The sequence below is a fragment of the Sturnus vulgaris genome, chromosome 14 (assembly GCF_052056855.1).
Source record: "Sturnus vulgaris isolate bStuVul1 chromosome 14, bStuVul1.hap1, whole genome shotgun sequence".
Lineage (NCBI taxonomy): Eukaryota > Metazoa > Chordata > Aves > Passeriformes > Sturnidae > Sturnus > Sturnus vulgaris.
Genome location: NC_142256.1, coordinates 14,674,356 through 14,699,543, shown reverse-complemented (window position 1 = coordinate 14,699,543; position 25,188 = coordinate 14,674,356). Strand labels below are relative to the sequence as shown.

The window sequence follows — 25,188 nt, the reverse complement described above, 5'->3', positions numbered from 1 at the left end:
TGATGTCACCAAGCCTTCTGACTAACAGCTTTTAAATCAATAATAAAGAACCTACAAATAAAAACATCTAATAACCTCTGGAAATTGTATGGCTATATCCTGCAATAAATGAATGCTGGGTTAAAATTTGCAATGATCCTACTTTGTAGCATGTCTGAGCATTAAAATTCTGATTTAAAACAATGAGTTTCATAACAAACAAGTATGGAGCTTAATAATGGTATTTATTAATTGTATTTATTTTCAGAGCTTCTTTCAAAGTGAAGTGATCAGTTAAAGTCAAGCACAAAAATGAATAAACATTCCAAAACAGCTACCACTGAATTCCTGTCCATTTCTGAACTGCTGGCTACTGCTGCTGATCAAAATCCTTAAATTTAATTAGCATGCAACAAATAATCTAAAGTTGGAAGACGAAAATGGTAGATTTACAGCTAGCTAGTAGTCCTTCAATGGTCCAGTGGCTAGCACAAGGCTCTGGGGCTATGGGAACCTGGATGGTACTGCTGCCTGGCCACTGTCCTAGGCTGTCATAAACTGTGCTGTGTTTGCTGAGCCAGGGCAGCATCCTCAGCCTTCCTCTGGAGAAGGAGCTCTATCCACTGCTCACTGACCTGGAAGAGATAAACAAGAGAGATTTCAGAACCGGGAGATCTGGACATTCATCCAGACTGGGGAGCGAAGCCCCTTTCAAGAGATTTGAACCATATTCAGCTGAAATGCTGGAACTACCATCTATTAAAGATGAGCAGTGATTGGTAACTCCTGTAATGCCTCGTTTCCTTTGCTTCTCTCATAATGGCTTGATAGTTTCCAGGGCAAACATTTTCCACTAAGCTCAGTATGGCAAGCCGATTTTAAAATTCAGTTCTAATCTCAGAAATAACCACAAGTCTTCTCAGATATTTTGGTACAACAGCCCTACTGAAATGCAATTCATTCACTGGCAGTTGAGACAAATGAACCTTTTCACCTATTTCACATATTTTGGGCTCTTGAGGACCATGCACACAGGAAGAGAGCTCCAATCCTCGTCATGTCTGGCAGGGGGATTTACAGCACTAATATCTCAGTTCCTTAGGCATTGACTCTGATGTTCCTCTACTCCTGGTCTTCTCTCTTGGCAGTGGTCTTTGCAATACGTTAGAGGAAGGGCTGCCCCCCTTTAAAGGGATCTTGATAAGGACATCAGATGACATAATTCTTTAGAAGCTTGAAGGATCAAGCTTTCTGAATTACAGAGTGTACCTGGGGTATTAGGATCAGTGTGTACACGTCTTTTAAGATGAGGCCTTTGGGTACAAACAATTCTCTGTGCTTTAAATCACTGTGGAGGGATTTCTCATTACATATGTTGTATTAACTTTCCAAGATGTATGGATCTGCAAATGAAAGAGGAAGCTTTTGCAACTGGACACCCTGTTATATCAAATTGACATGGCTTGTTAAAATATTAATGTTAAAAAAAATTCTTTCCATTAAAACAGAACCAAGTCAATTTACATTTTGAGGGATCAGGTTCCAACAGAAATTAATTGTGCTTAGGCTAGATTACATTTCCATTAGTAATCACAATAATTGATATTCATTGCTCATTACAGTTAAGCAATTTCAGACTACCTCTGCAAATACTAAATGTCGTAAGCTCTTGTAAAAGCTGAATTGATCACAGATATGTAAGGTCTTTTCAATAACATGGAACATATTTGCTCTGTTACAGTTCATCCTTAGGTGAGCTATATGCAAAATTTGATCATGTTAGAAGGCAATTTTGCCAGCCTGTGTTAGTATGCTTGATAGGGCTGTGCTGTATGAATTGAGATAGAACAGAGGTCAGAAATTACCTTAGTAATGGAACTAATTCTGATTAAAACAGATTTTATCTAGGATAACAGTATTTATGGAGATATTCAGGAATAAGAAATTGGAACTAAACCATGATTGCAGCTATAGGAGCTGAATATAAAAACGACCGTAACCTGGTTTATTTAATTTTATGCTGTATTCTGTAAAGATCTACCATCCACTGCTGTTTTTCTGGTTTGGTTAGAGATAAATCTGACTTGGTCCCTTTTTAGTCTGTCTTTTTCTGGCATTACACATGCTATTAACTGTTCTTTTTCATATTCCCATGCATTTATCATTCAGTAAAAAGATAAACAGGCTTCCCAAATCTCCAGTTCTTGTTAACTACAGCTGTTCTGAATTCTTTATCAAATAATATTATGTCCTGGATTCTTGGCACTAACTTCCTTACAGGCCTTGGCCAGTCTGCTCAGAAGAGATACTAAATCAAGCCCAGAAAATATAGCCTGTGAGCAAAGCAAAAAAACCCAGAGGCTGTGGAAGACATGAAACCAAGTTGAGAAACGTGAGAGGGAACTGAAAGGAGGGAGAAATCATGGAATTATAGAATAGTTTGGGTTGAAAAGGATCACTAAAGGTTATCTAGTCCAACCCCCCTGCAATGAACAGGGACAATCTCCAGCATAGTGAATTGAATGAAAAAAAAATGAAGTGTAATAATAGGATTCATATTTGTTATTTTGTATCAACATCCCATGTGTGGTGTGGATACTGAGCTCATAGCAACAGAAAAGCTTGACACTAAAAGATACTTCCTGCACCAAACCCCATGTAAGCATAACTGTTCCTGACTCTCCAAAATGTCTGCCTGAAGGATAAATGAGCACATCTATTCTGGTCAGCAGAACTCATTGAATATTCATATGCAAGTATTCATTTAAGGGAAATATTTCAAAGACATTTACTAGAACTGAAGAATATGGATCTTTGAAAATAAAAGTCAAGAATTTACATATTCTGCAGCTAAAACTATAAATAGACACAAACTAAAGAATAATATATTTTTGAAACAGTATAGTCTAATGGTTACAGCAGTGTTGTGTAAGCGGTATCCTTTCTTCCACTTGTCTCTGATACGTTTTGTAAGGTTGGTATCCATCTTGGTTTGAAAGACAGGTGTCTGCCAAGAAAGGCAGGAGCCTCTTTTTAAAGTGGACAATGTAAACCCCCTCCCTCCAAACTATCATAATTTTGAAAGTAAGGGGGCTCTCAGGCAAAGATATGGGAATAGGAATAACAGTTCTTTGCTAGGAAAATTAAAATAGAAATACAGTATTACAGAGAACAAATCCCAAAAAACCACTGACAGTCAGAATACAACCTGACACCCTGTCAGTCAGGGTGTTGGTAGCAGTCCCATTAAATGGTGGCTGCATCCTCCTGGATGACAGATGTGGTTCTGCTGAAGCAGTGCTCCTGTAGAAGGGGCAGTTTTCCTCTGAAGATCCAGTGATGATGTGGAAAGGTTCAGTTTTTTCTCTGGAATCGAGTGGAAAAAGGCTGCCTTGGTGTTCCAGATTTCAGTTTTTATCTAGGTAGGAAAGGCTTGGCTCCTTTCCCTGGGTGGAGCATCTCCCAATGGGATGATGTAATTTTATCACTCATGCAGTGGGACTCAATGGCCCATTAACAGAATATATCTTCCTGGAAGAAGGATGGGTTGTGGAAAAGATAAGGATGTCTGCCCCACCAGAGATTAACAGATGGCCCATTAGCAGAGAATATCTCCCACAAAGATAAGGATCACTGCCCCTCTTGGTTTTAACAAATGGTGATAGAATACATATTTTTGGTGTATTGCAACCTAAGACTCTATTTCCTTTCCAGCTGCATGCTTGCAAAGCTTTCAGAACACTTAGTCCCTGCAGTGAGATCTGCACACCCAGCAAATAAAAAACGGGGGAAAGGAGAGAAAGGATGAGAAAGGATGAGAAAGGATGAGAAAGGATGAGAAAGGATGAGAAAGGATGAGAAAGGATGGTCTCATGGTTACTGTTATCACAGGAGACATGGATTTGCTTCTGTGCAACCTTAGAGAAATCACACTCAGCATGCCTGTATTTGGTGACTCAATGTCCTGCAGAAATCCAGAGCTGATGCTGAGCCCTGGAAGGCAGCATTTCAGTCCTGCCTCTTGCACCTGAGCCTGTGCTACTCCACTCTACCATCAGATCGAGGAGGATCTCTGCATTTGTCTGCTGCTCAGAGCTCTTTTTGTCCTTGTGCCTTACCTCTCCAAACAAACCGGGGGCAACAGCACTTCAGAGTGGCTACCATGGATGTGTGTGCATGGCCAGGAGCAATAAAATGCTATAGCATGTAAACATCTCAGAGAAAACAAACTGTCTTCTAAAAAATGAACAGATAAACAAACAAATAAGAGTCACAGTAGCAGCAGCTTCTTTGCTTAATTTGTTAAACATCTGGGAAACAGAGGCTTAGGAAGGGGAAAGCCATCCTAGCTTCCTAAAGCTAGAGTAGCTCTCCTCCTATATTGGTGAAAATATAACATTTACTAGCCAAATGTTGCTTATAAAGCTTGCATCTCTAGCATATTTAATTAAGAATGTGTAGAGTTTTCACAAAATGTCCTAGTGAGCACATATACTGTTATGAAACTTCTGTTGGAGTTCTGAGTATTTAAGAAAAATGACATATCAGGCAAGATTCACTCCACACAGTGAACAAAAAGAAACCACTAGAGACTACTTGCAGTAACATATAAAGGAATAAATTCTACAGGAAAGAAACTAAAAAAATTTCAAAACTGAATTCTGAACTAGATATCTGTGAAATAGAAATACAAAATAGACCCTCTTACAATCTGCTCCTATTTTACCAGAGCACACGAGAATAGTGTTTGGTTTTCATCTTAGCTGAAGTGTCTAAGACAGATGTTCATGAGGCTTTATATGTCAAATTTATGAAGGCTGGCTTGTAGTTTGAGCACTTTTGGTAACAAGGAGAAGGTGAACTTTGAATGGAGCTTCAGGAGGATGTAAATCTAGGCAGAAGATAAGGTTCAAATCTAATTTGGTACAGATTTTTTTGACTGCAGTTAGGGTCAGGCCTGAGGCAGAATACCTGAAAAGCTGACCACAAAAAGTGCTGAGGGCCTCCTCATGTAATACTAATTTACTGCATTGTCAGAATGACAAGAGATCAGACAAAACCCCAAAACCAGGCAAACTAAGAGAACCTCTGGTAATGGCCCCTAGGGAATGAATAAAGGACTGGCTGGGACAGTACAACTTTACAGTGTCTCATGGGCCAGGCAGCCTTAGAGACAATGCACAGTTTCTTATTTATGAGCAGAAGCAAGATCTATACCCATAAATCTTGGTCTGAGATGTGTAACTCTAAAGTAAATTTTAAGAAGCACAATTAAGAAAAACTACCCAGAAGCACAGAACTCAGTGCTATGAAATTTAACACAAAATTTTATTACAATTTAAGAGTCTCTGACACTGCAGCCTTAAAAATCCCTAAATTGCATGCTGCCATATAAAAGCCTGCTCCTACCCTCCTGTATACACATTTCTGTTGAACATAAAGCTTATTTAACTGTTTTGTGCCAAGCAGGGCTTTTAAAGCCAACCAAGTAACAGAAGATGCTTAACATGACCCTGCACAGGACCAGTACAATGGGGAAACCTCATCTTCTATGTCTTATTTTGATTTCCTGTTTCCACATTATGTTCTTGTCCCAGCTGACCTTCTATTCTAGTAACTAACCTAATGAAATGCTGACAGACGAGATCATTTACAGCCAGAAAAATTTTAAAAATTATAAATACGTCACAACATTTTTTTCTTAATTTTTTGGCCTATAGAAAATATGTTCCTCATCAGATTGTCCAGGATAATGTTATTATATTTGCACAATGCCAATGAAAACTTAGCAAACATGAACCCTTGAAATCAGTTATTTGTGGAGGAATGACTTTCAGCCACAAGTTTAAAAGTCTACATGAAGAGGATTTGCCAGCAAACAACCTTTACAGGAGAATAAGTAGAAAGTAAGATAACATTAAAGGGGAGAATAGCTGATGTGTCAGGAGAGCTGTTATGGATCACAGTAACACTTCTAAACTCTATAATTAAAATAAAGACAAAATCTTTTCTTCAATCTTTGTTATGCAGTGGACCAAGGAGCTGCACACTGATACAGGTGATCATTACACACCATGAATTGTTTCTTGACATTAAAAGAGAAACAAAATCACAAAGCATAGATCACTTATTATGTATTAAAATGTTTTTATGTACAGTGAAAATATGCATTCAGCCCTGAGCCTTGCTGGATTCCTTACTGATTTCAGAGTCTGGCAATTAGAGGTGCTCAGGGACTTTACTATCCAGCACAGTGGTTTGAGGAGAACCAGTTAGGAGATAAGGTGACATGAGTTTTTAAGTTTAATGTAACATGATTTATTTAAATTAGATAAACTTTCAGTGATTATAAGGGCAGTTTCCTTATGGCTTCTCTTCTCCCTTCCTGTGAACCTTGTCCCTTGATTATTAACTCTGAAAACGGATTCCATGTTATCTTCAGGGATTAAGGCATCATTTTTGAGCTGTTAAAACCTAACAAAAGTTTAACATATTGTAATAGTGATTAAAAATGAAGTGGAAAAAATATCCTGATATGTATAGACTAAATGGATTATTTATCTGAGTGCACTGGATCACATCCTTGGATGTCTAAAGATACACAAACAATACAAACAGAAGTCAAGACCTACGTATCCAGTCAAGTCATATTTATAAGATAAAAGACTAACATGGAAGCTCTGTAAAAAAGTTGTCTGATCCTGGTAGATAATCATCACAATGTGATGCTGAGACCAAATGGATTAGTCTTTGAATATACACATAGAGAAATATTGATTAGGAGGAAGTATTATTTTGTTATTTGATACTGGTGAGGCCTGTACTGGAACAGTACAATTTAAAAGGCTTTTGCTTGATTATGGAGAGATGTAGGAATGCTTAGAATGGCTTATTCTGTTCAGTTTACTGATGAAAAGGTGAAGGGGAAAGGAGACAACTGTATATAAGGACCAATGTGGAGAGCACAACTCTGCTATTGTATCTTCAGTCTGCAAACAAAGCTTTAACAAAGGCTCAGTGGTTAGATATGAATGCCTGATACATTCAGGCTAAAAATAGGATACACAGTTTTAACAGCAGGAGATCTTGCAACAATTTAATCAAGGTTGTGAAGAATTCTATCAGTGATAATTTGAAAATCAAAAGCAGATGTTTTTCTTAGAACTCCAGTTCAAAGAAGAGTAAGTTCATAGATGTTTAACATGCTAGATAATAATAGCACAGATTTTTCTTGGCCTTGTAGTCTCTGACCTCATTAGATGGCAATTTGGTTCTTGGGTGTCTGTGGAGGGATGCAGTTTGCATCTGTTTGGTTGCAGTGCTTACGTCCCTTTGATGCCCTTGCACAAACTGGGATTAGCTTTTATTTACCACTCAAAGAAGCAAGTCCTGCTGAATCAGGTGTGCAGCCCTCTTTACCTTCCCATCATCAGATTGTGTCTTCATTTCAGAGCACTAAGAGAGGCCGGTGACATGAAGATGAGGGACATTTTCCACCAGCCACGACATTTGTAAAGTGTTGATCCATCCAACTGCAGTCTCTGCAGAAAATGTTCCCCAGCTTATTTACAACCACTCTGATTCATGCAACAGCTTTGCTGTCTCAGGCTGGCCTTCAGGATGTTCAGCTGGGTACATTAATATCCATATTGTCTTTGAGTAATCGATGGATATTTCAGTTACTTTTCCTCTTTACTTCTTTCATGACAGGTCTGACTTCATTTGCACATACAGAGCACATGAAATAGAAGTACTGCAGCAAGACACTTGTTTTCCAGACTCCTGTACCTGCCTCAGAACACAGAAAAATCCTAATGAATTTTATGTTACAAAAAGATGCTCTTAAATCAAAATGCATAGTATCAGATCAAAAGCTTAATAAAAGCTCCCTCTTGCCTTGGCTCCCACATAATGAGCTGGGGTCATTCTAAAGAAAAGAACAGAAATTCTGGGACTAAAACAGAGCAGAGTGTGAAGTGTTTTTAATATCACAGCAGATGTAATTATTTTCTGTTTCTTTTTATTATTAAACATTGAGGTAACTAGAAGGGAAAATCAATATGGTACACCATCTCTAAACAGTGCACCATCTTCAAAACAGTGCTTATATCACAGTCCATGTTTTATTGTGCTGGATATATGTGAAAAGGAAGATAAAGGTCTGGTGGAGGAGATGTATTTTACTGCTATATGCTTTACACTGTTGCAATGATTGCCATTAGAATTAGAAGAGGTGTATTTTGAATTCCAGTTTGTGTACTGGGGGGCCTCTCTGTCCATTCTGGACCTAATGTGTTGCTTTATTTCTTTGCTTCCTCTACTAAATAAGAGTTTGATGGCTACTAGGAGAACTATTATGGATAATAATGCACTTAGACTCCTAAGGGCAATAATGTACATGAACTACTGTTTGTTTTCTTCAGTGATACCATTGAACATTCCTTGTTTGGTGTAGCTGTGATTTGTTTTGGGTCATTACTAAGATAATTGGAATTACAGCCAAATAAGACTTCTTTCTACTTGCAAATAAAATATTTCCATTATAATGGTAAAATTTCAATCCCTTTTTTTGACTAACTAACTATGCATATCATATGTACTTCATTGTTCATTCCCTATAAGAGTGCAGTTGCAAGTTTCCTGGCCTTTGATCTGTCTCTCTTTTTGCTTTCTTTCCTTCTTTCAGAGGATCATTATAAGCTTATTTAGGCTAACAAGGAGATCACATGTCCAGTAAATGTGCACAGCAAATGAAAAGAAATGTATCTCAATAATACAGACATACTTCAAATATCACCGGAGTTCCACAGTGAAGAACATTGCAGTCAAAGAAAGGGCTTCTATTGATTTCATTGATTTTGAGCCCTGGCTTCTGAAGTCAGAAGGCTGAGTAAAACCATGCCCCAGTTCATTACTGGCTTCTCTTCACTGCTTGCACTCTGGGCAAACTCTGTACTTCAGCAAAACTGACATTTTAAAAGAGAATCCTCCTTTTTTCACTTGACAAAGAGAATAGCTGGTTGTTTCTGTCTAATTTTCCTCTGTGTTGTTACTGTGTACTGGCCTAACAGTATTTGCAAAGATGTGGAAAGCAGTGAACCACATGCTTCAGTTCACCTTTGGCCATATTAACAAAGAGAGCTGCACCAGCTGGTGAGCCCCCTGTGCATGCCCAGCCTTGTCAGCTCTCCCACTGGAGCCCTGGGCCAGGGGAGAGCTGTGCTGCTGCAGCCAGCCCCAGAGCCCTGCACCTGGACCCTGCAGGGTCCTGGGATGCAGAGCAGACATGACCTGATCCGCTCACTTTGCATTAACTTTGGAAAAGGCACCTGAGCAGAACCAGCAGCAGTTCAGCAGCAGCCATGTAACCGCTTTGCACTTGTGCAACCAGAGTGGATCTCAGTCATCTCTGCTCTTGACTGGTCAAATTTACCAGCCCTTTAAGCAGCTGTTGTTTGATCTCCACCCATGACAAATACGTCAGTGAGACAAGAGTGTTTCTGGTTTTGTTAGTCTGTAGAAGGGAAATGAATTCCCTCATACACCAGCACTGTACATATGGCTCGCACACACCAAGACAGCATTTTCTGTGCTACAGTGAAAGATGAAAATTCTTTCCTTCTTCAGGCTGTTTCGCCAGGTGTTGGAAAATCTGCATGCTTTGTGAGTTTGCCCTCAAATCTGATGAATTTGGTAGGGCACAGGGAGAGGGGTCTGTGTTTCATGCTGGACCTCCTTTGAGCAAGGGAGGGGGTAGAACTTATTTCCCCTGGCTCCTTCTGTGCCACAGGCTTCCTTAAACTCCTAGTGACTGACCTCCCCTCTTCATCCTTGTGTCAAGGATGTGGGATCAGAGCAGGGCCCTGTTCACGTCCCAGATGGTCTCAACATACATGCCAGCTGATGCCTGGCACCCTCTCTCATCTTGAGGAAAAGACATCTGTGATCCTTCTCACAAGCCCTGTCTACTACTCCATACTCTACAGAGAGCCATCCTACTCCCTGCTTACTGTGCACGGGAAGCAGGAAGGAAAATAGAGGGATCACACAAACTTTGCATATTTGCTTTCTTTTAAAAATCTTTCCAAATTACCTTTTTGTGGAAGCTCCAATTGCAACCCAACAATGACAACAAAACCTTTCCAAAACAACACCACATGCAGTACAAATGTCAAGTGATCATTGGATAATGAAGTCTTGGAAGACTGAGGGTCCATTCAGACTTGAGAGCTTTTCATTTATGTTTGAGAAACCTCATTTAGAGGGTTGTCGTCTAATGCCTGTTTAAAAAAAGAAAAAATATGTGAAATTTACTTAAATTATTTTTTATTTGTATGCATGAGCTCAACTACAATGGAATAGTATTGCTAATATAATTACAACAGCCTGTCTCTAGAGGAGAAGATATTATGCAATATACTCTCTGCTCTATATATTCTGAGCACAGTACCAAAAAGTAAATGAGCAAATTTATTATTTCATCCAATGGGAGTTTTGACAGATTTATCCTACTCTAAATTTGTTCCAGAGGAACAGAAAGGTGTAGAAGTCTTCCAATTATGCCTGCAAGTAGTTAGGTTTGGAAAAGAGAAAGAGAACATAGGATAGAGGAGAGATTTCTCAATTCACAGGTTGGTATAAAAGAACTTTTACAGCTAGAAAAAAGATGACTTCACAGATATGTAAAACATGTAAGCACACTTAAACTGCAATAATGAAAGGAATTAAATGCCATAGATCTGGGAGTCTGTCCTCTAGCTGAAGTAGAAAAGAGGAGAAATTTCATGAAGCTGACCTAGGTTCTACTGCTGACTTCTTTTCATTCTCTCATTGTTAGGCTACTAAATACCCAGAAATTATACCTACATTAAAATGAAGTATCAGATCAAAATAGTCTCTCAAAAGTACTTTTTCAAAAGCATGTCTTAGAATTGAGAAGGATATTTGATAATTTTGCTGAAAATTTCTATTTTCTTAGTTATTTAGATTTTAAGAAAGGCCAGTAATATAGCACAGAGGTTATGCAATGTTACAATCCTGGTGCTCATTCACAGCAATTGCAGATTTCTGAAAAAGAGAGATAATTTGTCCAAACCTACAGACTCAGTAATATGCCTGAAATTTCAGCTAAGACCAGAGAGGATCTTAAGAGGACTAACTGGAGTGTGCAGGAATTCATGCCCAAGTGATTTCCAATAATTTTATTAGCTCCTGCTTAAATCCTATCCCAAGTGTTCAGAAGGAGATTTTAAGTGCAGTATAAACATATTTTAAAATTTTACAATGTAGATACACAGGAATAGAAGAGAAAACTGAGATTACTGTCTTGAGTACAAAGTAAAGCAGTATTTCTGGCTGCAATTAGAAGAATATACCTTTTTTAAAGGAATCAAAGAAAATTAGATAGCCAGACTGAATATCCAGAAATGTTAAAAATCTGTAATTGTATATATAATCAGACTAGAAAATTATAGTACATTTGGAAATAGACTGAAGTAAGATTAGGCTGTGGGTCATAGGTACACATACCCATTTCTTCTGTATTTTAACATCTCATGCACTACCCCAAATGACCAAATTTCATTTAGATTAACTGCTACTTGTTCAGAGATTTTACTAAGAGACAAGAAATGTAGGAGCAAGGAGATTCTTGTACTATTCATCATACTTACAGGTGAGTTCTGAGCAGCTAATTTATAATTTCAGAGCCAGTAGTTTTGGTTTAAATTTTATCCAAATAACACTTCTAGAGGCACTGGCAAGATACAATTGCAGAGTCCATACTCTGCTTTGTCAAAAACCTTTGTAACACTCATCTAGGTTCCAGCAGTGACCTCAAGTGAGTCTGTAATAGCACTGAAATGAAAAGGGGAAGCCCATAAATCACTCAATCTGTACCTTCAAATTATTTATCTCCTCGCTAATTTCAAGGTCACAGTTACCATCTGCTATAGAAGCAGAAAAGTTTGACAGTTAACATAAGCAGACTTTTTCAAGTATTTTAACTCCAGAAATGTGATTTCAACTAAAATTGAGATTAAGGGCTATTCAGAATGTGATTTGGCATTGTGATGAGAGAGACTGTAAAACATCAGCAATTTTTGGTTGATGATTCAAAAACATCCTTCAGGAGACAAGACTAGTACAGGAATTAAAAAAACAGAAAAGTTGAAAATTAAACCAGACTCCCTCATATTCCCAACAACCTGAAAATTGCACTGAATGAAGATGGTCCAACTTGAGAGCAGCCATTCCATGTTTTTGTTTGTTTTGCTGGTTTCTTTTTAAAAGGAGAAGCACTAAGAATAGCTGTGCACAGAGGAGAAAATGAGGAAAACTTTGGCCTTCACAGCATCTCCACTTTCCTCTGTGGCGTTCCTTCTGCCCTGGCTTTATCAGGAGAATCATTTCTACACACACACACACACACACACACACACACACACACACACACACAAACACATTTTTCATTCTGGTGCATTGGGAGTGGATCGGGACAGAACCGCAGTTCTGCTCTGCTGGGGTCACTGCAGGAGCTCAGTCCTTCTCTGGCCACTGAGTTTCCCTGTCCAGGGACCTGTCTGGTCACACGACCACTGCAGGGAAAGCAGGTCCTCCCTAGACACACTGCACTCTAAAGAACAGATTCTCCAAATTTATGTGCTACTATTGTTTGCCTTCTTCATCTTCCTTGTAGATCTTGTCTCCATTTTACATCTCTAGGAATTTTGTGTGATATGATAAGGGATCAGAGGAACTTTCATCAAGGGACCCTTGCATCAGAGGAAAGGTCATCATTGATCTTACTTTGATCAGTTTACTGAAGGGAGATGCTGACCCTACATAAATATTTAATGGTTCTGAGGAATAGCCAAAACCTTTGTAAATGTTTTACGGTCTAACGGAATTTTCTGAGACCACTCTATTGCCTTTGCTAAATCCATTTCCAAAGCTTCTGTCCCCCAGTATTTGTACTCCAAAATTAATTCAATATAGCCAACACTTGCTCACCAAGTTTTCTTAAAACACTAAATGTTAAATTTACGTAGGTTAATGAAAAAACAGGCTAATTTTAAAGCTAAATAAGGAAAACAGAGGTTTACAAAAGCACATACATGGTTGGGCTGATTTAAAGTTTCCTGTGTGTGCATTTCCATGACAATGAGGCTATATGAATATTCAAAATGAAAAAGTTAGCGATGATAAAAGTGGGCAAAATATCTGTACCATCTGCTCACTTCTAATGCCCGAAAAAAGTGACAACCTAAAATTAACTGAAGAAAATGAGCTGCTAAATAACCTTTCTCCCCCTCCCGAATCTTAGAGGCCTGTGTTCCAGCACAGAATTTGATCTTTACTTCTTCATTATTCCCTACTGTAATATTTATATTTCAAATTTTTCCCTAACTTTACCTGAAAGTCTTGTACTAGCACAGTTAAAATTACTGGAACTTAATAAAAACACAGTAAAATTCTGCTGCTAGTAGTAGTCTCCAGTACTGAGACTGCTGAAACTGAGGAGACTAAATAACCACACTGCCAACAATTTATCAAGATTTTTAGCCTGAATTTTGCATATCCACTTTCAGTCTTCAGTCTTCACTCTTTTTCAGTCTCAGATTAGCTAATTTGTGCTGAAAAAATTCCCATAAATATCAGCAGAGGAGCAAAAATAATCAATCTATATTATTTTAAAAATAATTGTTTTTCAAGTCTGGGCATTAAAACAAAAATGAATTCTAACTCTAAAAGTAGAATTTTCAATTTTTTATTTTTGTTTTGAATCTTGGATGTTGATCCTTATTTCCCATCACCAAAAGGAAAAAGACACAACTGAGGAAACCCCAAGTCTTTAAGACCTGTTCTACAAGGAGATCTATGTAGATCTTGGTGCAGCTTAGTTTCCTTGTGTATCTTATACCTTTTATGGTATCTGAAATCCTGCTACAAGGAGCTGGTTGGCACAAGCAGATAATGCACTGAGAGTACTTGTGCTCAGAAAGGAATACATTACAGTGGCTGGGTTGGATTTCACATGGAGGGTGCTGATACCAGTAGTCAATAAACTTCTGCCACCAGTTCCTCTGATGCTGTTGAATTTGTAAGATGTAGGTATGGTTTGGATTTTAATATCCCACCAAAAGCAGCTGATAATACTGAAGGAAAAATTAACCTCTTCAGCTTATTAGAAATATTTCAGCTGCTGTTATTTTGTTTTGGTGCTGGCAAGGAGTGTTGTGTCATTCTATACACACGGAGTGGAAAAACACTCCTCATTCTGAAAGAGCTCAGTGCCACCCCACCCACTCTCAGCAAGGTGGCTTACAGGTGGCAAAATCTATGAGACACCTTGTCACCCAGAGTCTCAGTACTCAAGAAAGGATTTTTCTGGGACAGGCAGGTCAGGAATGTCAAGGCATTTTGTGTCTTTTCACATGATTGAGAAAAGAAGATGATATCAAAGAGCTTACTTCCAGTTTGCTACTTCTTAGACTAAGGGGATAGAGAGGGACAAGGCTGAGCCTCAGAAATTAAAAACATCGGGAAATGGATGTAAGACATGAAAGAAATGTCACATCAATTGAAATAAAATGGCCAGAGTGGAAGAGGAGATTTTGGAAAAAGCAGCAGAGTTAATCTATGACCAAAACGCAGAACTCCCTCTCATTTCTACAGCCACACTTATGTGATTTTATACAGCACAAGACTGAAAACATACAGCTATATGTGAATTTAGTTTATATAAATTATCTCATTGATGGCAATGGAATTGTTCATATGAGGAATATGTGCCTGGTTCTACAGTCTGAGCCAGCATGCAGTGAATGTGTTTCCAGTTATTGGCTGAGCTGAGCACTGCAACCCTCACTGTTCAGTAGGACCCTGGTGAAGAGACTTGCATCAGGAGCCTTATTCCCTTCTTTTTTCAGTATAAAATTCTATGTTAATGCTACTGATGTTAATCAAGTGGTACTAATCTTGCTGCTCCATTTATACAATAAGAACATTGTATAGTTATACCTAGAAAATATTTTTATTTGGGAACTGGTAGTAAATTTAATATGGAAAGAGATTTTGAAGCCTCAGTGAAAATGAAAAACTAATACCATTAAATGGCTAAGAGTGATTACTTTTGCAAATATTGTGGATAATGCTAGTTCTCAGTCTAGAAATAAAGTGAAAAAAACCATGGTTATAATTTCATCTTGGCAATATAAATAGAATAGACAGATGCTTGATATTGTACAGTAATTATAGATGGCTGAACCGAGAATAAACCATTTTTGTAGATAATGGTTTCTGATTTTGAAGGCTGTTTTTAAATCCATGGTTAGGGTTTTGTCTTATTGCCAAGGACATGAGTTAAATATTTAGTATAAAGTAAAGTGGTGATTTCTGAACTTGACTTTTAAACATAATATGCAAGCATGCTGGTAAGTCACAGGTCAAACAACATGACATTTACCAAATTGAAAGAGATAGGGGTGGGAGTCTAATGAGATTATAAATTTATCTGATAATCAGAATCCTGTAGTGTAACTAAAAGGAAGAAACAACCACAGAATCTTTGCCAGTATTGCTCCGAAAGGACAAAAGGGAAGGAGAAAACCTTTGACGCATTCCTGAAACTCGAAGCTGTCTAGCACAGTAACTTTGTTAAGCTGTAGGCTCTGCAATTGATATGCCATAGCTCTCTTAGCAGATGTAAGAAAAAAAGGAAATGTAGTACTATGGAAAAGTGAGAGGAAAGAGACAGAGTGGCATTGATGTGATCAGCTTTAAGGGCATTTCACTTGAAAGAACACCTGAGGCAACAGAAGCAGAAGGGGCAATAAATAATTCAGCAACAAAATTACATTTCAAAACAATGAGGTTGTCTTTCTGTTTTCCCTTTCAATGAAAACTGCTTTCAAAGAACTTTCTGCAGAAATAGCTGCAGATATTCTGCTGAAAAACACTCTAATCGACTCATATTTGGTGAAACCATGCAATCCTTATGCAGAAAGCTGCCCAGTGAAAGGACAGCAGTCTAGAATGAACCTTGCTTCATGAGGAATTGATGTGTCAGACACAACCCAGCGCTCTCAGGCCAGACCTCAGCTGGTAGCAATTGTCATAAGTTGTCTGACTTCAGTGGAGCTCTCAGCAGTTACACTGGGGAACAGCTATCCCTGGAGAATTGAGAAAAGTTTTGTTAAAGTCAAGTTAATGAAAATGTAAGTTCAGCACACTGCAAACTGACACATGGGAGAAGAGAAGCATGTTTATCAGCTTGACTTGGCTGCTCTGGGAGTGAAAAGCACAGCATTTTCAATCACTGGAGAGTGTGTGCAGCAGATAAGTCTGTAGTGTATGGAGAACTGGAGAAAGCGTGTGGAGGATTTTAAATAGGATACAAAAAACCCTTAATTTAAAAGACGAAAATAAGTTTAAAAATGAGTTGCTGGATCTTTATCAGGGTTTACACTGATTTAAACAGAATTTAGGATATGGCAGATGAACAGGACAGACCAAATATTGATTTATAGCATGTCAGTTACCCACGGGAAGATGCATCTGTCCTTAACCAGGCCTAAGCAGTAAGCAGTGCATGTGACATAAAAAAATGGGGTAAACCCACTCCTCTTTACACTTCAGTGGGTCCTGCAGGACAACTTGCAGTCTGCAAAGTTACACATAACTTACTCAGCTGTTAATTGTCTTTGGCCTCGTGCTTTAGTCATAGTGTCACATCAGGGTTTTGCTGGTTGTGAAGGCCAGTGCTGGAAGTATTTGGCCTTGCTTGGCCACTGCTGCTCACCACTGTCCTTTTCTTCTCCCTTTGCTAGAGTGATGCAACTGTTTGTAGGACTGACCTCTAAGCAAGACTATTTTAGCTTTTAAGGAACAAGCTGTAAACTAGATCTTTGACAGAGACGATGAAAAACCCCCAAATCCTGCAATATTTTCTTCTTAATCCTAATTTTCAAATCCTACAGACAAAGCCCTACAAACAAATGAATGTGATGGGAAAGTAACCTAGAGGAGGTGGAAAAGCAAGAAGCAGAATGGAAAAGGGAACAGGACAGCATGAGAATTATTTAGTGTGGCTTTGCTGCCAGGGAAAGCACAGCAAAGACCTGTTGCAGCTTTGGTGCTCAGCCTACGTGCTTCTTTATCAAATGTGAATTTACCAGGCTTTGGAAGGCAAAGATCTCACTGAGGCTGCAGATGGTTAGAGAGAAAAATAAAAGAAAATAAAATAAAGATAATTGGAGAAAAGCACCAAATTCCTGTTTATAAAGTTAAGACATGTTGAAGGTTTCCTAGTTTTTCTATTCACAGTCTGCTAGGAAAGAGGCAGCTCTAGATTTGCAGATGTCTTGAAACTGAAATACACTTCCAAACAAATATCATATATATTTCAGGCATGCATTCCAGCTCACACCTAATTTGATGCTGTCTTATATCTCATTTGAACAAAGGTTCTAAAGACCTTCTGAGTGCTTCCCTGTGTAATATTAAAGAAAGGACACCCCCCCCCCCCCAAAATCCTGGTTAGCTTTTCAAGAAACAAATTCACTTAACTTGCTCCTGATAGACTCTCTAGTGAGGCAATGCCCAAGAGCTTTCCTAATTTTTCTCATATCTTTAAGGAACACAGTATTCTGGTTTAGTATTCTGGTTTAAAGTGGAAGAAAATCTTGCGAAATTCTAATTTCTGGGAGTGTCTGTAGATTTTTTGCCACCATAATTCTGTGAAACCGTAACAGGCTTCTGTCATCAGCTTGTTCCTATACATGAACAGATTCTTCTCACCCTTATATAGGGATTTATTATCATGTACAAGGTGAACTGTACTTAACAGAGGAGATTACAGATATGAGTACGTGGAAAAAGGGGGTACAATGGGATTAAACTTTCAAACCCTTGTAGAATTCCTACTGATGTCAATAGGAGTCTTTCCACAGGATTAGTGGAGTGTGAGCTATTTCTTTATTTATCTGACTTTTTCTCTGAGCTGCAAAATTACCTGTAGTTACAGGTATTCACTAAAATTCTGCCCATTAAGAACAAGGACTGAATGAAGGATTATATAGTTGTATTTCCAAAAGTAGGTAAGTACTATTTTATGTATATCATCATAGTGGAAAATAAGATAAATTATTTATTGGTAGTTGATGAGGTTTGACTGCAATGATTTGCTCTTGAGGATAGGTACACATGCAGTTGCTAGAACGACAGAGCTCTCCTACATTAAGTACTCTAATCTTCTAAAAATAAGCTCCAGCACATTACAATTAATATCTGAGGGCTCACTTCACTCTGTTTAGTGGAATCAAGTCAATACTGTTCATGAGGTGAACAGAAGCTACATGTGACTTACTGTAAAACAACCAAAATCCACTGAAGTGGGTCTTAGGATATGACACAGGAATGATTCCTTTGGATAGCTAAAAGCTTCCTTTTTCTAAAGGCAAACTACCACAGCTATGGAGCCTGGAAGGCCAGCTGCCCTGTGAGAGCACATGGTGAGTATGTAACAGGACAGCAAGGCCACCTGCTTGCCTCACACAGATCACTAAAGCCTTCTGCAGTGAGCCAGGCTGTGCCCCAAGGCAGGGCTATTCCATGGTGATCCAGCTGCCAGGGATCTGAGAACGTGACCTGCCCAAATGTCACTGCAGCACATTCATACAGGCTCAGGCTATGAGCTGATTTCAGCTCCTGGAAATTCTGTTTGTGTCTGGGAGGAGGATGCTAATGCCACAGCATCCTGTGAGTAGGTTTTATCATTCCTGTGATGACTGTGCTATGAAATGCCAGGTGGTGTTCATCTCCCACCCTATCTCTCGGTTCTGCCTCCCACTGAAGGGAAAACACTTGCATGATACAGAATCCTTATGTGGAAGCTAATGCTGTATAAAGCAGCTGGGCTAGTTCCATCCAGGCCACTTCCAGCTTCAGTGAGTGACTGTAGGATACTGCACTTGCAACGGGCAAGAAATGAAATCCCATTATTCTCCACATATTGCTAAGACTGTTCTTTGTAAGTTGATTTGCTCCCACTCTCATTGCAATATATCTCAACCACCATTACTTGTTTCCAAGTTAAGCAGCTTTCTACATCTAATCAAGGCAGACAGAACAGACTCTCCAGACAGCAATCCTTTCCTTAGGTAGCTAACTGAGAGTGTGAGACAAACATCTCCCACAGAGACCTTTCTCCATGTACTTTCAAAATCACTGGAACACACAAAGAGGTGAGCAGGACAGTTAAAGAAATAACACTTTTTACTTAGTTCGGTGTATTGGATTGTTGTTATTATTTAACATTTTTTCTTAAGTCATGACTCCAATCCATAAGGAAGTCACTGCCCTCTTGGCTAGGTATTATACGACACAATTAGCATCCTGAAAGCTCTCCTTGTCTGAGAATACAAATGATCTAGGTTTGTAGAATATGAATATAAAAATTGCATCAGCCAAACAACTGAGTAAGAATTTGGGTAAAATAAGGGGAATGGAACAACTCTTAGCTGGTCTGGAGTAGGGATTAGCATAGCACTTGTTACGAAGTGGTATGGTTCTGTACAAATCAGGAAAATGGAGGCTGGGTTCTCTAACAGATAGAAATGAGTCAGAAACTTTCTATCCATTAAAAATAAAAATCAAAAACTTGTAAGTTCTGAATAAAAATTTTTATTTCATATGAAATGAGTTCCATAACCTCTTTCAGCTGTATGCAAGAATCAGCAGTTTTGAAGCTTGCTTTTCCTAAATGAGTATATTCCTTGATTGTCTGTCTTTACAGGAACAGAAAGGAAGAAAGACCATAGTATTATACTATCTCTCTCTCTCTCCCCTCTATCAAAGATTATCAAAACTTGAGTGGACAAAGATGGGGAGTGAAACCAATTGCACAGATGAGAAAATGAGCCTTCTACTACCACTTTCCAAAGGGGATATGTCACTGAAACTAGAAACTTTGGCATTAGCATAAAACAGGGAAAGAAAACTTAGTTAGAGCTGGGCCAATTTTGTGCTGCTACTGCACAAAGTACTGTGGAATCATGGAAAACAAGTTCTTGGCATTTATGGCTGCCTTGCAACACCAAGACAAAACCAATAACTGGTTTGATACATCTACTCCAAAAAAACTGAAGAGAAAATTTATAGTTCTAGTAAAGATTAAGTAATTGCTTCCTGAGCCTTAGCCACAGCTTGTACTAAGCACAGCATAACGGTAGTTTTCAGTGCAGCAGCATTATGTTAAACTAGGGATTGAGACACCTTAAAGGTTAACACAGTCTAGGGGTTAACACAGAGGTGAGTCGGGCAGGAACCAGAGATGGTTTTCCAGCATGGGATACAGCAAAATATCTTTCAGCTATGATTTTAAAAGGTTAATCAACCTGACCTCTGCAAAGTTCCTGCCAGGTGTCTCTGCAGCCTCGTGAATGACCACAGTGCATGTGCAGTGTATATTGTCCATTCAGACTGGCACCATCCAGACAGACAGTGCAGAGGCCGAGCGCTGCCGTCGGCTCCGTGCTAGGGAGATGAAGAGATGAGGCTATAGAAAAGTTACTGCTAAATGTACTTTAAACAATTTCACTTCATTCTAAATGTCAGCCTGAAATTTTCCAGAGTTTTAATCTGCCAAGTGTATGCAGGCTGGTGATTTCAGCTGAATGATTCCCAAGCTTTATTGTTCCAATCTTATTTTAAAGCATGTACCTTGTTGCTACAGGCCAAGAACACCCACATGGATGAGGTGGGTGGGTGCTTCTCTTTTGCTAGCTAAAAACTGACAAATAGGTTTTATTTCCTTTGATGCTCTACTTGTATTATTGTAAATCCCACTCAGCTTTGGAAAAGAAAAGGAGACATAGTGCAATTATACTTTCTTCTAAAAGAGTAGGGGATTTGCTAGGGAATTTTGTACAACTGTGGGAGGCCAAATACTTCAAAATATTCTCTATGAGGCTGATAGAATGTTATACTGGAAAGGTAGCAATAAAAATGCTCTGAAGTAAAGGGGAGGAAATTAAAGGAGCTGAAACATCACCTGGCAAACTTGAAATGACTCTGCAAGCAAATGCTGACCCTTGAGAACACAGATCCTTTGGGAGTGAAACTCAAGTTCTATGGAATTTTACAGGAGGCCGTGGAAATTAGCTTGAGTACCCATACTTGGGTCTTGAGTGAGAGATCTTGCTCCATACAATGAATTATTTATTTTATATGTCCTTCTTGGCAAGTTCAAGAAGAAAGAAATCCCAACACATATGGAAAGGCAATTTCTCTCCACAGTGGACAGCTGCTGTTTGCCCTGTTTTCTTCTGGGTGGACATAATCACGTTGGGCAGGGTAACTTTAAATAGAAGCTCCTGAGTACCCTGGAAGGGTGATCCTGCTGGGGATCTGTAAATCTGTGTGGTGACATCCCATGGCTGTGTTTCTTTCTCAGCATCACTGCCTGCTTTTCAAGATTCTATTGTTCCTTGGGGGCCTCACTGCTGGTTGGAAGGTACAAATACTTTAGGGAAGAATTGTTCCCCTTCTGAAGTTTGCTGTCTAAAAACACAAATTAAGCTTGAAGCTGAATTCTTTTCCTTATGTCACTTCAGAGATTTTACAGAACCAAAGCACAAGGTTTGGGAAAAAAAAAGAAGGCCAACAGAGAACTGTGTGAGTCAGAGAACTGGCAGCATGATGTGAGGCTGTTCAGTTCCAACCCAGAGGGACAAACCAAATTGAGTACCTGAAGGTCACCTCTATCTGCTGGCTCTCATCTGACCTGTGTGAAATGAATTTTTGTTCTCAGCCATGGGTCAAGTGATTGGAGACCCATCCAGAAACAATTCACTGTTCCTGAATATAGCACTGTCTGAATGAGGCACCCTTGTGTCCCTTTTTTCACAGGCTCAGCTTCCTAAGACTATTTGTCAGGTTCTCCATCCCAACCAACAGCAGAACTATGGCAATGTTCAGGAAGGGATATTCAAGTTGGATCCAGCCCTGTTGGCTCTGGGATGTGCCAAGCAGTTAAACAATTTGCAAATTACTGTCACTAAATTGTTCAGCTACTCTTTCTCCCTCACTTCCCATTCCACCTCCTTAATTTATGCTCACTATTGTTACTTGTTACAGCAGGAAGTACGACATCCTGGCACACAGCTGCTGTCTCTCTTAGCTGGAACAGAGTCTGCTGCTTCTCCCAGTTCCTTGAATGTTTTTATAGACTGCCCCAGCCTTTGATGGAGTACAGCAGGCTCCCCTTGCTAGTGACACATGCTGTTGATAAGCTGTGCCAGCACTGAATAAAACATCTCCTCTTCCTTTAAATACTCCATAGCAACTGTGAGCAATGGTCTGAAATTCATTTTAATATGGATAGAGAATTTCGCCTCATATTTTTATGGGACTGGATTTCTTTCTGTTATCAATGAAATGAATCTGTCCATTAACACTTAAACTAACAACATGAAAGCTGCTGTTCTCTTCATGCATTAACTTACACTGCCCTGAAATAATCAGCCCTGATACTGTGATACAGTATCACTTGGGTTGTCTTTTAATTTTTTTATTTTAAAGGACAGATGAGAGAATCCTTTTACAGTTTCATTTATGCTGTGAAATATTGTCCTTTTCAGTTAATTTAATGATTTTTCAGTATGAGTAACAATCATCTGCATGATGAAGTAAGGTCTGTGTCTGCTTGTGTATCTGTACTAAGCCTTGCTACACCAGGCTCCATTCTTCAGATGACTCTTTGAAATTAAAATGAAAATGATGGCCATTCTTATTAGCAGTGATGGAATGTGGATTTTTGCTTTTAATTTTGCCTTCCTTGAGTAGCTACTCAGGAAGTGTGAAAGTGACTATGTGATGGAAATGATGAGCAGGGTAAATGCAGTTCTGAAACAATCCAGTGGATTGTTGCTCTGCAATTCCTGTTATGCTTTCCCCATTTAAACACGGAGATTTTTTAAAAAATCACAGAAACTACTTAGTATATGTAAATGAAAATAATTTAATAAAACAGTATTGAAAATTTATTACGTCAGCATGTCCTTATACAAAGTGGGCAAGTCACCAACCAGCAGTAGAGAAATGGCATCAGTAAGCTCAGGGACAAATGGCACAGGCCAGTGACTGACAGGAAGGGAGCATTCCATGTGGGCTGAACCAGCCTCTTCTAAACACTAACATTAATACAACTTTCAGTGATGTATCCAGGAATCTTCGCTTACAGATTACAGCAAGCGGATTTGTAGATGGAACAGAATGAACTGGTAAGGTTTACAAGTAGGGGCTAAATTTCCTAAAGTTCCTCAGCCTAAATTTCCTACTACTGAGAGAAATTCTGAATGCTCTTAAACATATAGGAAATTATTCCATACCAAAGACAAGAGAATCAAAAATCCAGGGAAATATTCAGATTTTCTCCTGATTGCAATCGCCAAGGAAAGTTCATATGGAAAAAGTCAGATCCGGGTGCTACTCTGCTTCCTAAGGCAACCTCCACACCATTTCTCACTCTTTCTTCAGTGGCTTGCAGGAGCCATCCAAGAAAAGTGATTTTTCATGACACCCAAATTCAGAGAGAAAGGATGCTCAAATGAGAATGACTAAACCTCATCTTTGTACATTAAAAATAAAAGAAAGTTAATGTTAAAACACTTGTAAGAACCTATTGTCTGGTTAAATTAAATATTAAAATTAAAGATAAAATTAGTCCATTATAAAGCTGCAATTTTTGCATGATCTTTTTATTTTGATAGAGTGTATAAAGTGATTTATGTAGTTAAATAACAGATTTTGGGCTGTACAAAGTATAAAACAAGAGAAACAATATAAATAAGATACACATATCCCTAGGAACTACTGATGGTAGCTCACCTTGCCTTGCATTTTGAGTTATCACCTAAGCCTGTGGAAAATGAGTTTACCTACTGCTGCTTTGAGTGGGGCATCATTTTACGCTTCTTTTGCAAAGTTGACAAGTCACCATATCATCTGTAAATGGCAAATTGGACTGAACATATTTATCACAGGCATGGTTTCCATTAGCCCATCCTTCAGGAGACAAATACAATTACACATATTGAACATTACTACTGGGAGGTCAACGCAATTTAGCAAGAATAAAAATAAATCCTCATTGCTCTGGTAGGGAAATGGCCAACCTTATCTGACACATATCCTGGATCAGGAATTAATTTGTATATCTGGAATAAGACTTGCCAAGTCTTTTCCAATGGGTAGCTTGTGTACTTCCAGGATCTGGGAATTATATGGACTCGTCACACATCACCAGGTCCTGTGTGCCCAACAAAGGTGTGCACTGTTGATTGTCTGTGTAATTTTGCCCCTTACAGGCTGGAAACAGAACCAATGTTGTTATTGTTGAAACTGTATGTGTGATTTACCATGAATAAGGTGGTAATTTATCCATCATGATGTTTTAACAAGCATACATTTGATGGATGATATGACTTATTATACACATTAAAAACTCCTAATGATATTTCACACATCTTCTGTCTGGGAGTCCGTGGCAATCTACCTCATAGCTATGATTAGAAAATGTTGCATCAGGAAGAGCCCTAGAAATACAGCTTATCATGAACAGACCAATAATCTCTTAAAAGTTTTTCATGAAAAGGGATTCAACTTGCATAGTTTCTCTTTCTGTTAAGCATTTTGATGTGATTGTGAAACTGGCAATGTACTGAAGACTGAAATTCTGTGATGACTCATTACTGCTACAAAGATTAAAAGTGAACAGAAAATAGAATAATTCCTATAACACTTTCATAACAGTCTTTTAGCTGTGATACGAACAGAGTTTGAACAAAATTCTCATGATACAAATTGTAATGAACATCTGCAGCTATTACAAAATTGGCCTATTTCTGCATCTCTGAGTGGTTTCTCCATTTTTTCTCAACAGGCAGTGACAAATTAATCTTCTAAAACTGTAGTCTTTTAGAATTACCTGCATTTTCTTTGCTAACTTGAGAAATCAGCAGCTGTATACGAGTTGCTGACTGTATTACTAACATTTTAGTATAATAATTGGCATGGTGATTGAAGAAAGCAGAACTGTGTGGTGTGAAGCTCTACACATATCAATCACAAGTGGCAATCCCAGCTTTCTCAATGCTATAAAAATCCCTCTCGTTAGTGTCAGTCTTCTTTTTTTTATCACATTTAAAT

The 25,188-nt window shown here is 38.6% G+C and overlaps 1 long non-coding RNA gene across 7 annotated transcripts in view; it reads right to left on the bottom strand.

The window, feature by feature from the left end:
• Window positions 1-203: 203 nt before the first annotated feature.
• Window positions 204-25,188, bottom strand: part of LOC148222159 (uncharacterized) — a 163,447-nt gene continuing 138,462 nt past the window's right edge. For 6 of the 7 annotated variants that reach the window (XR_015806774.1, XR_015806772.1, XR_015806776.1 and 3 more), the window contains 2 exons: window positions 10,073-10,259; window positions 204-7,767 (listed from right to left, as the gene is read on the bottom strand). This is a non-coding gene — a long non-coding RNA (uncharacterized LOC148222159). Of the gene's footprint in view, window positions 7,772-10,072; window positions 10,260-25,188 lie in introns of all 7 variants that reach the window. The other variant, XR_015806775.1, reaches the window with a different exon arrangement.